Source organism: Melitaea cinxia, chromosome 5 (genome assembly GCF_905220565.1).
Source record: "Melitaea cinxia chromosome 5, ilMelCinx1.1, whole genome shotgun sequence".
Lineage (NCBI taxonomy): Eukaryota > Metazoa > Arthropoda > Insecta > Lepidoptera > Nymphalidae > Melitaea > Melitaea cinxia.
This window is the reverse complement of record NC_059398.1, coordinates 1,223,497-1,240,201: the sequence shown is the minus strand read 5'-3', so window position 1 is coordinate 1,240,201 and position 16,705 is coordinate 1,223,497. Positions and strand designations below refer to the sequence as shown.

General features: G+C 33.1%; 1 long non-coding RNA gene across 1 annotated transcript in view; it reads right to left on the bottom strand.

The window, feature by feature from the left end:
* The window catches only part of LOC123653387, a 204,630-nt gene continuing 187,925 nt past the window's right edge, over positions 1 to 16,705 (bottom strand). The window contains exon 3 of the long non-coding RNA XR_006743088.1: positions 1 to 57. This is a non-coding gene — a long non-coding RNA (uncharacterized LOC123653387). The remainder of the gene's footprint in view (positions 58 to 16,705) is intronic.

The following is a 16,705-nucleotide window of genomic DNA, read 5'->3' as shown; positions in this document are numbered from 1 at the left end:
TTTTGGCTCGGTTCACACGTTTACCTTGATTTCGGTTCGTGTGACGTATTTCTTTACCTGAAACAAAAAAATATATATTATTTAACTGCATGGAAATTATTTTATAATTTTTTTTTTTAAATAAAAAAAAATAAAAAATAAAAATAAAAATCTTTTAATGTCGAGCAACATAGGCTCATAGTTGGTTAGTACAATATAATTACTTAAGAGCTATGTTAGTAAAATAAAATACAAACAAAAAATAAAAATGGATAAATAGATTATATTTTTTTAAATAATGATAAGTGGAGTTAATAATGCTTATATGATAAAGTAATGAACCTAAAACTGACTAAAATTATTATTGACAATTTTTTTATTTATATGTAATGAAATATTAAAATTATCTGCTAAACAGTATAAATATACTTATAAACTTAACTATAAACAATTATTGAACAATATAATAACTAAATAAACTTTATTCAACATTATAATAGGTATATGCATTGTTAAAAGTCGAAATTACGAACAATGTCTTAAAGTGAAACGGACAGTATGTAACGAAACGCACTGAAAACGAAAGAATAATCCAGAAGCCCGGCATAGATTCGATAAAAAAGATTTTAACAAAATAAGACTATTTTGTTAAAATCTAGAACCATCCTCCGTATCTGCCATCCCTCTCACACATGCCGAAGAGAACTTAGGACAATGCATGAGTAGTAAAATTTTATTCGAGGCGCACGTGGACCAGTGCGAAGCCAGCATTATGCAAGACTTACTTTAACTAAAAATAAAGATAAGTTGGTCCGTATTTATACGATCAGACTACGATATTTCGTCGCGACCGTCGGTGTAAAGTGTTCGATTACGATTTAACGTTTCGTTCTTTCAAAATTTAAAATTTCGCTACGTTTATTTGCAAGGAAATGTGAACTTTAAAACAAATGAAATTTGGGTTTAAATTTGTGTAATACAAGTGATGTGTACGTGGCTCGGGAGTCGCTACGATGCCGCGTTGAGGCCGTTACGTTACAGTAACGGGGCTTAGAAGTAGTTTCTCGTTCGTTGCAGCGCTATATATTTTTTCTCGAATAAGCCTTATACTGGCTTCAGTGTCACTACATTTTAACAGAGCTCCAGGAAGTTTGTGGACATTGTCCTGCATATTGTGTGTCTGTCTGACGCGTTCTTTTTGTTCTATGATAAAAAGAAAAGAATTCGTTAAAGTTTAGTGTAAAAGTTTCGTTAATAGTTATGGAGGTTTTAATAACGTCTTAATACACATTAAAAATAAATAAAAATATTATTTTGAATATTACTTTTCATTAATTAGTTATTATTAGTGTTTTTTTTTTCATTTATATATTTATTCATTTATATACTAATTATATTTTGAAATTGTAGTTAACTGCAGTTATGCGAGATGAACTTACCAATTATACATAAAACATCACACTCAAAATAGTAAAAATTATTAAAATTAATCTTTTTCGAAGTTACAAAATGTTCCTCTTTACTTACGCCACATGATCAAAGAACTAAAAATATCCTAAGTTAACAGAAACAACATAAAAATCTTATTATAAAACATTTCATTCCATCAACCGTTCATCATCACTGCAAGTTCAGATCTCTGATTCATCTCCACTTGCGACATCATTAAAGTCCATTTTCGGATGATGTCATAGTGTCGTGTTTTGGGAGTTTCCTAACGGTTGTAACAGATACGACGACCGATAAACATCCTTATTTACAAATATGTTTGTATATTCATCAAGATGTTGGCTCAAAACGTAACGCCAACTTTGGGATTTGTAGTATGAGTCAGCAAACATTCAAGTCGGGCAAAAATATACTTCACTGTAGAGAAATTAAGTGATTACGAAATTTCATGTCTTTATTGATTCTACGACCTATCCATAAATTACGTCACACGTTAAGGGGGGATGGGGTCGACGAAGTGTGATATTGTTTGACAAGGATAGAGAGGGGGTCCAGAATTTTGTGACATCACATTTCGTAATATATCTAATTGTTAGTTAAATACAAATGAAAATAATGTCAAAAGTTATGTTTTAATTTTATAAAAATAAAAATTTTGGTTGTAAAATTGCAAAATATTCGACGTCACACTAGGTATGGAGGAGGGCTCACAACTGTGACCATCTGTGACGAGTACGGTGGAGGGTCAGAAGATCGTGAAATTCGTGTGACGTAAACACACAGGGGGTGATCTGTGGCCGTCAATTATGGATGGCTCCCTAGTAGAAGAGTAGATTCTTCGTCTCTACAGAAGATGATCTGGTATGAAGTTCAATAATCACACTTTTAATATTTATTTTATACTATTATAATATCAGTCAGTCAGTTAGCCTTTTGCAGTCCACTGCTGGACATAGGCCTCCCCAAGTTCGCGCTAAACATCCCAGTTTTCCGCAATCCTCATCCAGCGTACACTGGCAATCTTACGTAGATCATCGGTCCAACGGGCCGGAGAACTGCGTTTGCCAACACGCGGTCTCCACTCCGGGACACGTCTGCTCCAACAGACATCGGTCCTGCGACACAGGTGATCAGCCCAGCAGTCCAGTGTCATAGTACAGTGAGTGTTAACGTATTAATAAGTGATAGGTATATTGATAGTGTGCTGTGTGGCTACGGCACTAAAGAATTTAGCCACCCCCTCTCTTCCCGTGGATGTCGTAAGAGGCGACTAAGGGATAGCACAGTTCCACTACCACCTTGGAACTTACAAAGCCGACAGATGGAGGGATAACCATCAAACTGCTGGCTTTGAAAGACACAGGCCGAAGACGGACAGCAGCGTCTTCGGTGCGACAAAGCTAGTACTGCGGTCACCAACCCGCCTGCCCAGCGTGGTGACTATGGGCAAAACACATGAGTTCACGTTATTTTTGGCGTAAACTTGTGGAGGCCTATGTCCAGCAGTGGACTGTATAGGCTGTATTGAATATTGATATGAAATGTGTTAGAAAAAAGTTAATATTTAAGTGCGTTTAAGTGCGAACTATAACATAGGTACTTATTTGTTATAGGTAAAGACCTTAATTGTTTGTTTGCAGCACACACGCGTGATGCCCGAACAACGAATTATGCATGACTGTCATCCAAATTAAAACAGGTTAAATTCCTTGAACACGCACACCAAGACAAATCAAAAGACGCTACACCAACATAGGTATTATGAGTCAAATAAGCTAATATGGCAATAGACAATTACACACAACCTATACTTATATTTATGGACTGGTCTAAAATTGTAAAACTTTAATTTGGTCGGTGGTAAATAAGCTATGGATGGACATAATTAACCAAAATAGACGATTCATCTTACGCTTTAGGTTAAGAGTGTCAGCTTCTTAAAGACCTAGCCGCTTGTTGACCTAGCTGTTGAAGATTACGGTTAAATATATTTTGGAGTTTTTCTTTAACCGATTATGTAGTTGTAGGATGACCGTTGTAATCACAATATAGGAAAAGGTAATCTTAATCCAGCACTTTGAGTGACAGATAAAAGAAGATCACAACCAAATAATACTGTCCTCGGGTATTGTTGTGATGTGGTGAGTGAGGTGTCTAAATCTCCTGGGGAGATCAGGGGTGGAGGAGTGGTAGCCGCTTACCATCAGGTAGACCTTACGCTTTTTGGCCAACCAAGACATATAAAAACATCTGCCCGATGTTGAAATCCAACTTTAGAATGTCAGTGTTACGGCGACTGCACCAGAAACGTCAATTTTGTTACAGCGGTACATTAATTTACTAAAAAAAAATGATTAACAACCTCTCGTACCTGAAATCTTCCGATCATCTACGTTCAATGCGGTTAGAGTTGAGAGGCCTAGTATAAAACAGTTATAACTTTAAGTTGGTCTAAACTTGAATAAGTTCTGGGTAGACGTGAAGATCTAATTTAGCAGGTCCAGAGAGACGACGCATTGTGTTTAGCTTATTAACTAAACCTTCATTATCCCACCACTTGCTCAGAATTAAAAAAAACTATAAAATAATAATTATATATTCGTCTTACGGGATAGCATCTCTTTGTCCCTGAGCTTAAAGGGTTGTCTTGGCCTTTCCTTGATGAGAACTTCTTTCTTTCAAGATAAACCTGTATTTTTAACTATCGATCCGTGCCCATTAATGTCAATTACCATTTGTTTTGACTTTCTTACGAACAAAGCATCACTTTCATTATCTATATAAGTAACATGAAGCCACGAAATGTATGTATCTACTCACCTACGCGCACAACTACCGAATGATTGAACCTAATTGAATATTTTTTTATTTATAGTTCGATACGTAAAAAAAAAAAAAAATGTCAGTTATAGAGACATCCGATAGAAGTGAAAACACAGATCTTTTCGTATTAAAATTTGCACGTCGATGACGCGAATGCACGAGATTTCACCATCAGTTCAAAAATCCACACACTAACAAAAAAAAACATGACGTCAGCAACTTTAAAACAAAACATGGCTATAACTCCATTTAAAGCCTTTGTATTTTCTAGATTCAAATTGATAAACACGTCTACAAAACAAGTTAAATCGTTAAACACTAGAGTTGCATCATAAAAACATATTTTCGATCCATTAATTTTATCGAAAACGATGTTCTAAACGTCCGCTCCTATTAAGGAAGGCCTTATTAAATTGTCGTCAATGAATATTATGAGACGTAACACCCACATAAATATGTGTGTGGACTTTCACGCACACAGACATTTCATTAAAAACTCTCGATTTTTTTTTGTGTTGCATAATTTATACGGTCTTACGCCCGTTGACTATATCCAAAGAACTGTTCGTTCTACTTACTAGCTAAATTTTCAACGTACAGAAACGCAAAAGTATATGCCTATAAAAACTTATTATATTGACACTTTGTAGTTACATCCTGATTAGTACGTAGCGTAAGAAAAATGTATGACATTGCTATCAGTTGTCTGTAAAGGACAATCTAAATAAAACAATCGATCTAAATCAATAGAATATATACGAACAGGTTTTCTGTTATTCTGTTTTTGATGTTTTATTTTCTGTAACAATATCCAGCGGGCGAGTTTGTCGAATGCGCTCATTTCAATTGTCTTTTTGTGTCGGATAGCTTATTTACCGAGGAAGACTAGGCTTTAAGCCATCAAGCTACAACCAGTAGCAAGACATTAGGAGCAATAATGAAAAATGTTCTAATACGTGGTGAATTAATTCTTTTTGATAGCAAACATATGGTATTTTTTTTAGTATAACTAGGTCGGCAAACAAGCGTACGGCTCACCTGATGGTAAGCGATTACCGTAGCTAATAGACTACATACACCAGAAGCAATGCACACGCGTTGCTGACCCTATCCCGAATTCACCCCAAAAGCTCTGGTCACCTTTGGAAATTTTCTGCTGTGTCCTACTTTAGTTAAAAATATTAAAACTTTTTCGTGTAAGTGAAAAAAAAACCGACTTCAATATTTGAAGAGTTGCAGGTGCGTTACCGTCCTCTAAGGCAGAAACATACCTCAATATATTCTCTCTTAAAAGACTGTTAAGAGCCATTTCACAAAAATCGGTAACAATCCGCGAAATTGTAATATTTTGACGTCGTTAATCTCAGTGTTGGATGCAATAATGTAATTTATATTCTTGAAATATAATAGAGCAACCTTTGTTGTAGTCCATAGTCAGATCAGAATTTTGATTTATATTATGTGTATAAAATTATTAACCTTTTCATCAGCCTCCTCCCTGGGTAAACGGTCGCAATGTATACTTTGAAGTCCTACTTTTCAATAACCTCTACGTTGAAACCATTTTAAAAAAATATCATAATATGTGGAATATAATTTTGTTGTCCACTATCATAGATTTTTATTCCATTTGTATCTCTATTAAACGATAAAAAAAATTTAAAGTTACGAATATTTTCCAAATAAGTACAATTTTAAAAGCGATATTTCTCTTAGAAAACTAAGAAATTTTAACGAACTATCTTCATCAAAGTAAACTTACATCATTAAGGAATACAAAAAAAATAATTAAAAGATGTAATTATTTTTAATACATTTTATATTAAATAATAAAAAGATAGTATATATTGCCACGCATCAAGCCCGGTAAATCAGTCGAGCGCTAGCGCTCTTAGAGGTAAGGTCCACGCCAAATTCTGCGCAGCCGTCTCTTTCGCTCACACGCGCCAAGCGCCTGTTGTTATAGCGGATAAAACGCATTTGATACTTTCATAATAAAATATAAATAAAATAAACATATTACGAAAATGACTGTAAAATAATATAATGAAAATTTCTGTAAACAAATGTATAATTTAATTTTCTTTTCTCACACTATCAATACAAATAGGCATTTCAATCTGTTTGTCTTGTTATTTGTTAATTAATATGTTTGTCGGTGTCGATGTCATTAAATGCTTTTTTATTCATATCGTAAATATTAGATTCATTCGTAAACTGAAAAAACTAAATCAATTTAAAAAAATTTTTTCATAAAATTGATTTTTTTAATTTTATTTTAAATTTATTGACTGTTGTTATATAACATACTTGAAATTTTTAACAAATTAATTATGTAAAAAACATTTTATACCATAGTTATAATTTTTATTATACATCAGAAAATGATCACGATGGTCTTTTGGTTGTCACACTATACGTACTAGCACAAAGATCGCGCGGCTCGTACGACTCGCGCGATGCGACCAAATTTACCTAAACTTGCAGAGCGTAAAATTGTGAAATGGCTCTTAAGTATAAAAAGTATTATAGTGGATCAAACATCATATTATAAAATGAGAGCAGCAATAAAAGAAAAATAGATAATTAAATTGGCATTTAAACGTAACAGAATAATAAAAAAATCAATCAACAGGACTTGAAATTTGAAGAATTCTTTGCTGTCCATCATTTAAAGTGCTGAATATAGTTTTACCCAGGCATCGCTATAAAACAAGTAATGCGGTCGCGTCCGCTGGACCGTGGAGCCGTCATGAGATGACGAATCTCTGTCCTGTTTGCTTTGGCACTTCCGTCACACACGCCCACATGAATTGCTTGCATTATGTTTTAAACAAGCTGAATTATGTTATCTATACAAATAAATAAAATTGGAGTCTGTTTGTAATATTATAATAAACGCTTTTTACTAAATACATATGGATTGATTATTATGGACAATTGATTGTTGTTACATATACCAAAATGACATTCTTTACAATTTTTGTCCGTCTGTCTGTCTGTCCTCAGATACCTGATGTAGTAGGGAGTAACTTTGGCTACTTTTGTTTTAGAAATTTATTTATTTTATAACTGCGAACTGAACAATAACTTTTTGTTAAATTCCATGTGAGAAAAGACGCGGGCATATCTAGTTTTACACTATAAATAGTGTTACTAATAGTGATAGCCGGATATACTTGATTGATATTTGATACTTTGACAAAATTAAAAAGGTTAAGAATTGCTTTCTAGGTTAAGAAATTTACACAAAAAATTTAATGTGGTAAATTCATAACATGTTAGGTATTACTGAATACCTACTTATAAAACATTCATACCTTATGAATTTGGAAAAGTAAATAAATATCCTTTATACTGATTGAAATCCAGTTTTAATTTAAACTTACAAAATTACATATATTTTTTTTTACAGTCGTGGATGACACTGGCCGAAAAAAAATTCCCTATTGCAGTAAAAGGCAATTTAATAATACTAACAAGGATCAACGGTTTTACTTGCTTTATGAGTGAAATCATAAGAGCAAAACTAGAAAAAGATATTTATAGAAACAAAAATGTGTATCCTGGGAACTTGCAATCAAGAAAAATGATGGATAGATAAGAATAATCGCTACCTTAAAATTAACAAAATTAAAACTATTAACACGACAAAACAAAAACGAAAACCGTAAAACGAAACACGTCGTAGGCGTTAATATAATTTACGACGACGAAATTAAACACGATTCTGTCATAAAACAAGAAAAATAATACATTATTCTTAATAATATTGCGTCTGTGGGCGGAAGGTGAACAAATACCTCGCCACATCCCGTCGTCACCTAACACTGCATATTTATACAGACAGACGATTTATAAGCACTTTTAATCAGAGAGTAATGGGCAATAAACGTTGAAAAACGGACGTGACGAAATATAGCCTAGAATTACTTCTCGGACATGTGTAGACAAAAGCTTAAAAATATAAATACTTTATTTTATAATCTCGTAATATCATTCTTATCCGACTGTCATGCAAAGAAAGGGAATAATAGTTTCCTCCAAGTGTACAGCTTAACTTTGCTGTGCGATAAGTGTAAATTATGTCTCTCTATTCGATAGTGATGTACTTACTTACCTGTAATTGGCATGCAATTGGTATGTCTGTTTACAAAGAAAAAATGATTTATCTTTTACAAAAGACAACTGTTTTTGATTTACCGATTTCAATATAAGCAGTTAGGTTATCCCGTCTTGTAGTAATAATAATATGGAAATTTAAACTTATTTTTTTTTTATTTCTAAATTCGAAACTAACCTTACTTGCTTTTAATTTTATTTTACTTTTTTTAACAATCGCTACAAACCATTTAGAAATGAAAAAAAAAAAAAGGTTTTATATGCTTGCTATATATATATCGTACTTCTATTTTCATCCTTCATCCATCAGTCAATTATGGGTGATATATGCAAATAAGCATAATATATTAAAAAAAAAACCCATATCTAATAATATCCGTCACAAATAACATTTGAAAAGTATTTAAACGGCCTCATTAAATTTTATTATGAAGACAGGAAATCCTTCAGAGCGAAATTAAGTAAAAGAAAAAGTCACCCGTTCCACGACACAATTCCTCAATAGCATGTGACAATTATATTGATAAGAATTGATCGAAAAGTTACGAAAATTTTGCACGATTTTGACTCTAAAACCAACTTCCATAAGACAGATAATTAATTAGCAAAATTCGGAACAACAAATCTATAATTCACACGTTTGACGATTACGTTAGAACCCATTAGCATTCAGATTGATACAAAGAATTTAGTTTTATATTTGTTCGTTTTGATAAATAATATGACACAAAGTTCACTGACCTCAATTTTATAATATATAGCTTTAGGATGTACGTGGGCGATTATTATGGACATGTTTAAAAATTGCAATACAAATTTGCTTCAAAATATTGAAAAAACAAATAATGTTACAATATAGGTAAGCAACGAAACAGTCTCTTCGCGTCACTGTTAAAGACACAGTGACGCGAATTGATTTTAAGTGTTCCCACAAATGTATTTAATATAGACATATCTTCCTCTTCTATATATTACGTACGTGAAGCAAAAAATTTGTACCCCTTTTTACGAAAATTGCGAGGATTGTACGAAATTTATCACACTTATAGTGTATATAGTAAAGGAGCGGAGAATGCTAATATTTTTTTAAATTGTACATAAAAAAACACATTAAAACAATAAAAACAAAACACATCACACTATTGTATTAGACACACACAATCAAATACACCTTTTCGTTTATTATTAGAGAAGTGAATTGAAATGAACGTGATGACGTATTAGAGAAGTGAATTTACGCCACAAATGGCGTGAACTTGTGGAGGCCTATGTCCAGCAGTGGACTGTGATAGGCTGAAATGATGATTAGAGAAGTATAGTCTCTGACAACAGAACCTTAATAAGTTAAGTCGAATTTCGACAACTGAATGACCACTAGTTATATTGATATTAGGAAAATTAAAAATATAGTTCCATATGTTAGTAATAATAACAAATCGTAAAACATTCAAAGTACCACTTATCGAACAAAACATTCGAATCGACCTATCGATCATGCTTATAACTCGTGCATTTCGCCCGGCGATTACTGAAACGACGCAGGTGGAGCAATTGATGCGGCCGCTGATATACGCAGCAGGATGAAGATGTGCAGTCATTCTGAACAAATACGCAAATCGGTATCGATCAGCACGAACACCAACCAGATGATAATAAGATGAACAAACAAGTTTGTTCTGCTGATAGTGATACCAATTCAACAGGTCGAAAGTGGTATTTAGAGTCAAAATATTTAGCGAAACAATTGAAAGCATGCGTATCTGTATGCTTTCAATCATTTACCGTGTATCTGGCAAACTTTTAGGTTTCGACATTCGTATTAAATACAAAATTGAAATATAACATAAAGCAAGGCGGTAGTTTGAGTCCTAGATTTGAACAAAATCCCAATTTCGGCAGTATCGTGATTTCAGTAAAGTGAGAAAGGAAGTTTGAAATCGGCATGCAGTTGAATAAAACTCAATAGAAAATTTAATTATAAAAATATAAATTACCATATAACGATACTTTGGCGTAGCAGTCAGTGTATGATATCATATATTGAATATCTGTATGTCTTGTACGTTTGTGCTTCTTAAAATTCAAATTCTATTGGCACAGTTAAATGTAGAATTTACTAAAAACTTAGTGACCCATATAATTAAGCACTTTAACCTTACAACCAACAAAGAAATTCTTAGTCGACGCTAAAAATATTTTACATAATTAGGAAAGTAGTCGCCAGAGCTCTTCAATCTCCAATTTCACAACAATTTTATTCGTTAACTAAGTCACCGGGTCTTGCCAACGGCCCGACGTGGAAGCGACTTCATGCGAAGCCACGGCTCCATAAATTAAGAATTGGTATGTCCAATACTCGAGCCCTGGCGACGAGCCAGTCACCCCTGACATTAGCAGCTGCTAAAAATGACAGGTTTAAGAGGCAACCTCTTGAAACATCGACATACTTTAAAGGGAATGGGCGATAGTGCCCGATTTTCTGTTCCATTTTAATAGTACTGGGTGATGTAAGTTTGTATGAGGTTTGTATTTTATCATATGCTTTGATGTTTGTTAAGTGCTGAATTTCAGACAAAAATTCTTGATGATAATGATCTTTTTTTTTCAGATTATGTCTCTATTACATGTCGGAAACATTGCTAAAATATTTTGTCAGTAGATGGCAATATGAAAACTACTATTATTGAATACTCATTATGATAACAATACTTAACATAAAAAAAACATACAAATAAATAATACAAATAATAAAACATAATAATACAATTTATTGTCATTTTATATTTAATACGACTTTTTAAACTTACGACCTTTTAGTTTTGAATAATGTGTCATCTGTCATAATCAATAACGTGTCATGTGTAATTTGAGTTAATTCAAAATATTACTAGTAACTTAACTGGACCGCAAGGGTGCTAAAGCCAAAGAAGAAGAAGAAGAACTTAACTGGAACTGATTTTTAAATTAATATTGTCAATAAAAGGTATCATGAGAAAATTTGCTCGTATCGGCAAAATATGACCAAACTCCATATGGCTCAACATGGCGGTGTAGTTTCCATTCTCAAAGAAAAGAAAGATCTCTTGACTAGTAGGGCATTAATTAAAATTTACAATACAGCACTATATTTGAGAGTGTATTGCCAACAATCTTGGCATTAGATAAGTCAATACATTACGCATTTTTCAAAGCCAAACAATATTAATATAAATGACTCAAACTCACCAGCTTGATAAAAATAATATGTAATGTCGATCCAAAAAACATATACAACACATACATAAGAGGACACACAATGAAAACCATCTATATGAACCATGCTTTACCGAACATTTACTTCCAAAGATCGAATGCGCAACAACAGTCATTCTGCGTTCAGTGTTCTGTGACCACTGCGCTAATGCAACACCATACATGATAACCACTATTGATTAAAGCGCACTGTCGGGTATTAACAAAACATCAAAGGTATAGAGATCTAGGCATAGAGCAGAATAAACATCGGTCCGCGCCATTTCTATAACAAATACTTATTTGTGAGTGTTTGTACGTGGACCCTTTCAGCTTCTATTTACCTAATCTCGGACAAACATCGCTGGATTTTAAATACGTTTCATTTAAACCTTTTTCAATAAACGTACGTAATTTAAAATGCGTCAACGTTGATTTTCGAAGTAAAACTTCTTTACGCGCGCTTGATTTGGGGAATAACCTGGTGAATGCGTGACGGGAGCGTCAAGCAAGAGAGAGAGGTGCGAGAAGACATTTTCTTTCTCTCTTACTCTCATAGCCAGTCACGTTTCGTATATCTAAGACACAGTGCAGGCCTATTGTGCAGAAGTTTTACTTCAATCGTTTGGTCTAAAGTACATTCGTTTTTTTTATAAGTATACGCACGAGCTTTTAAAAAATGTCGATAATTGCCACATTGAAAACGGTTCAAATACGGGCTAACGCTATCACGTTTTTCATTCGCGAAAATCGTCTATAAAGTTTGTGACAATGTTTAATTAACGATCTATTATTTTATAATGATTTTTAGTAATTTAGTAAAACGGACAGGAATAATAAACATACAAGTAAGTGAAACCGTGCTGTTTGACTTACTTAATGACAATCTAGTTGCAAAATGACCATCAGTAAAATAACTGCTCAATTTATAGGGAATTCCCTTTAGAATATTAAAAAAAAAAAAAAAAAAAATGTTCCTAATACTTATTTTTATATAATTCACTTTAAATATTTATAGTTATACATGAACTTAATAGAAAAAAAAAAATAACGTGTTCACTGACTAAAAACAGAAAAGAAAAGTATGATAATTTCGATGGCTCCTAAGTATACTGAGTCAACTAACAACTTTTGATAAAATGTTTATATCCACAAATATTAGGTCAGGTAATTTCATTTTTTAAGATATTAATAACATTTACTTCATTTCCTATCTACCTATGTAACAAAAAAATAAAGTTATTAAAAGTAGAGTTGACTCAGTATACTTAGGAGCCATCGATTTGATCTCTTAGAGCTAATGTAAAGTTACAACACGCCAACATTTCGTAAGCTATCTGTCAACAGTCATAAAATTAAAACCCATTACGACATCGTAAAATATATTTTAAAAATGGAATAGTATCCCTAACGAAGCGAAATACGGAAAATAATAATTAATTAATATTTATAACTTTGTTTATTATATTTGTTATAAAATCGTTTAACGGAACGGAAGTTAGAATATTCTAACAAGATGATATTTGAATAATTAAATATAGCTTTGTTTGGAAACGCATTGATTAACTTAATTAATTGACAATATTATTTAAAAATAAATAAATAATTAAGATTGACAGTTCTATGTATAACAGATGGGAGTATCTTTATGGACTACTGGCTTTTACTCGCGGCTTCGCTCGTCTTGATTTTTTTTCTATGTTAATATGGGTACAAAGTTTTATGATGATCGGTTAAGTAGTTTTCGCGTGAAAGCGTAACAAACACACTTACGTTTATAATATTAGTAGGGATATACATATGTTCGACTTCCGACTGCATTCCTTCGAATGGTGGATTCTGCAGGTGTTATAGATCAAGTTTAAAGTGAAAAAGAAAATTCTAGCCCTTTTTTTAAATTTAACTTCCTTATATAAATCGTATATATTTCTATTCTCATTATGAATTTAAAAATTGTTGTTAATAATTTCAGGCTAAACAGGCCATAATAACTGTTAAAGCCCATGACCAGCTTATGTATACAACAATCACAAGTGGAACAAGCTCTAAAGCTTATATAAAAAAAAAACAAGTGAAACCAGGCAAGATGTATAGACAGTTGAAATATTAAGTTGTAGTAAACATAAAAATCATACGATAGCTTAAACGCCTAAACGTTTCATAAAACTAAGCATATCTTTTCATATCCCTTAACGAAATGCTTCAGTCTGTAATATCCCACTACAGTGCATAGGCCTCATTCCCCATGTAGGAGAAGGATCCCAGCTTAATCCACCACGCTGCTCCAATGCGGGTTGGCGGATATATTCCCTACTATGAGTAACGATCGCTATCAGGTGTACTTGATAACAACCGGGACCGACGGCTTAACGTGCTCTCCGAGGCACGGTGGGGAGACCCACAAGGACTGCACAAACACCCAGACCACGGCAAACACCTGTATGGCCAATACAAATGTTTGTCATGTGCGGGGATTGAACCCGCAACCGTCAGCGCAACAGGTACAATCCATTGCTGTAACCGTTGCGCCAACGCGGCGTCAAAACGAAATTTTATTACCATCTTAATAATTAAAGTATACATGAACAATATAATAAAAAACCTGATAAAAAATATGTATAGTAAAGTTAAAAGCTATAAAACTAGCTTGTGACGCTGTAAACTAAATGTTTATATCCACAAATATTAGGTCAGATCAAATTTAGTTTTTACGAGGTGGAAATCTTGACGTTCTTAATATATCACCGCGTGTAACGACATTCCCCAGCTAAGAGGATTCCAATTGGTCGTAAAATTTGAGATGCACTACGAGTACTTAATTTGGGTTCGTATCTATGTGTACTTACACTTATTCAAAAATAATTATATTTCGCTCGAGGTTCTATTAGCAAAAAATAAACCTAAAACCATTATAAATATGGCCCTGTTTTCTACTCCAGGAGTTGTGGGTTTGATTCTCAATTCGACTCTTGATCTAATATTCATGTACATTTTTGCAATAAAAAATATGCATCTATAACAGCCGAATATTACCTAAAACACAGGCATTGGCTTAGTTTAGGAATAAAGGACCGTGTGTTTGTATTCAACATAATTAAAAAAAGAAATTGTTAAGCCTTAATACAAAAGGTCAACAAAATTTTACAATAAAAATGATACAATTATTTCAACGTCGACAACCCATTTCGAAATTAAAGCTTTGACATTACAAACAACGCCTAGTCTGACGTACATTAAACAATCAACACAAGCACTCACTAATAATAAAATTAATAACTACAATAAAACATACAGATAAATAGAATGTAATACAAAACGATATAAATAAATATATATTAAACATTCAATTAGTAAAAAATAAAACGCAGCTAGATCATTAAGTCGACAACAAAGTGGCCCACACGCGAGTTAGGTAACATGAAAAGTCAATTAGTCTCAGGTAGCGGCGGTAGCGCCATCTTTTAATTGCGCGTGACAGCTGCGCGGGCGCAAATGGATTTGACTCCGCGCTTCAGTATATATTCATGAGTGAATACTGATTAATTTAAATTGGAACGTGATAAAAGGACCTCAGTAATATATCATTGCTTATATATACATATGGGTATATTTACTAGCTAATGTTCTTTTAACGATCTGACACCGAATACGTAATCTGTTTTTTTTTAACCAACTTCAAAAAAAGGAGGTCCTCAATCGACTGGTCTTTTTAAGTACGCTACCTCAGAAGTTTTTATTGGGTAGATCTACCTCAATATATATTTTTTTAATCGAAAGGTGGTGCTTGTCATGTGTTCCCATTGAAATTGAATCGTGCTTTGACAAGTACTTTACGAGTTATATCTAATAATGCGTATTTAGTTGACTGTTGTACCGTTGACCTATTATGTATTACACGATTTAGCTTTTTACTGGGTGTACCGATTTTGATGATTCTTGATTAAATCGAAAGCTGATGCTTGTCTTGTGGTCCCGTTTTAAATTTGATCGAGGTCTAATGATCATTTTTTAAGTAATCTTTGTTAACGCGTATTTACTTGACAATTTTTTGTCTACGTTGTATTACTTATTAATGTAATTGAAGTTGGCTACTTTTCGTTTGCGAGCAAACACAGTATTTTTTTTTTTGTAAAAAAACGATTTTGTTTATATTTATAGCTTAATAATTGTTGCATTAGCTACGTAAAAATAAAATCTATTTTTTTTTTTTTTTGTTGATACCATTGCGACGGAAATTGTTACACAATTACAGAATTAAAACATCATAATTTTATAGCTAATGTACTCGTCAATATTTAATCATAAATGTACAATAATTAATAATAAGACATTAGAATATTGTACGATCTTTCTAAAACAAAAAGATTTTAATTAGAATATAGGAAGATAAATTAAATACCAGTATCTTATCAGTAGGTTGCGCACGCGTTCGGTCGGGACAGTTTTCCCGCGTCCAAGCGCGCCACCCCCACCCCCCACCAGGGAGAGCCCTAAAGAAGACGTATCTCGGCACCACAATCCATTGTCCATTGTTTTTGCTCGATGTTATTTATGACGGACGACATTAATTCTGTCTCTTTCGTACCAATGCAAGTAGCATACACCCGTCTCTCTCTCAGAAGCCTTCCGTCCGGTAATGCCGTAGCTAATAAATTACGTTTCAAAAGATTATTTATTAGATTATTCATGGCGAGGTATTCTTGTGCCGTATTGGTTTGAAGGACATTTAGTGCTTGGTATCGATTTTTGGACTTTTTTGTGATTGATTTGTGGCAACGGTCGCAGACAATGGAACGGAGCGTTGGATTGCATCGCATCGCAGTGTTTGATTCATGGGGGCATGTTTACAAACAGGGGACTAGGTTAGGACGATAAAAATATATGGTTTTCATATTTCTTTCGTTGATCATTGATATATGGTTGGTATGTTTCGTTTTAAGTTTCCGTAACGCTTTACATTTTATATTATTAGTTAAATATGTTTAAATAAATTTATTATATCATATATCAGAAGTCAAGATTTATCTACAATTACGTACAAAGATGTACGTACAATTTATTTTACAATAAAGAAACTACTTATGAATTCCACGAAGTTCCT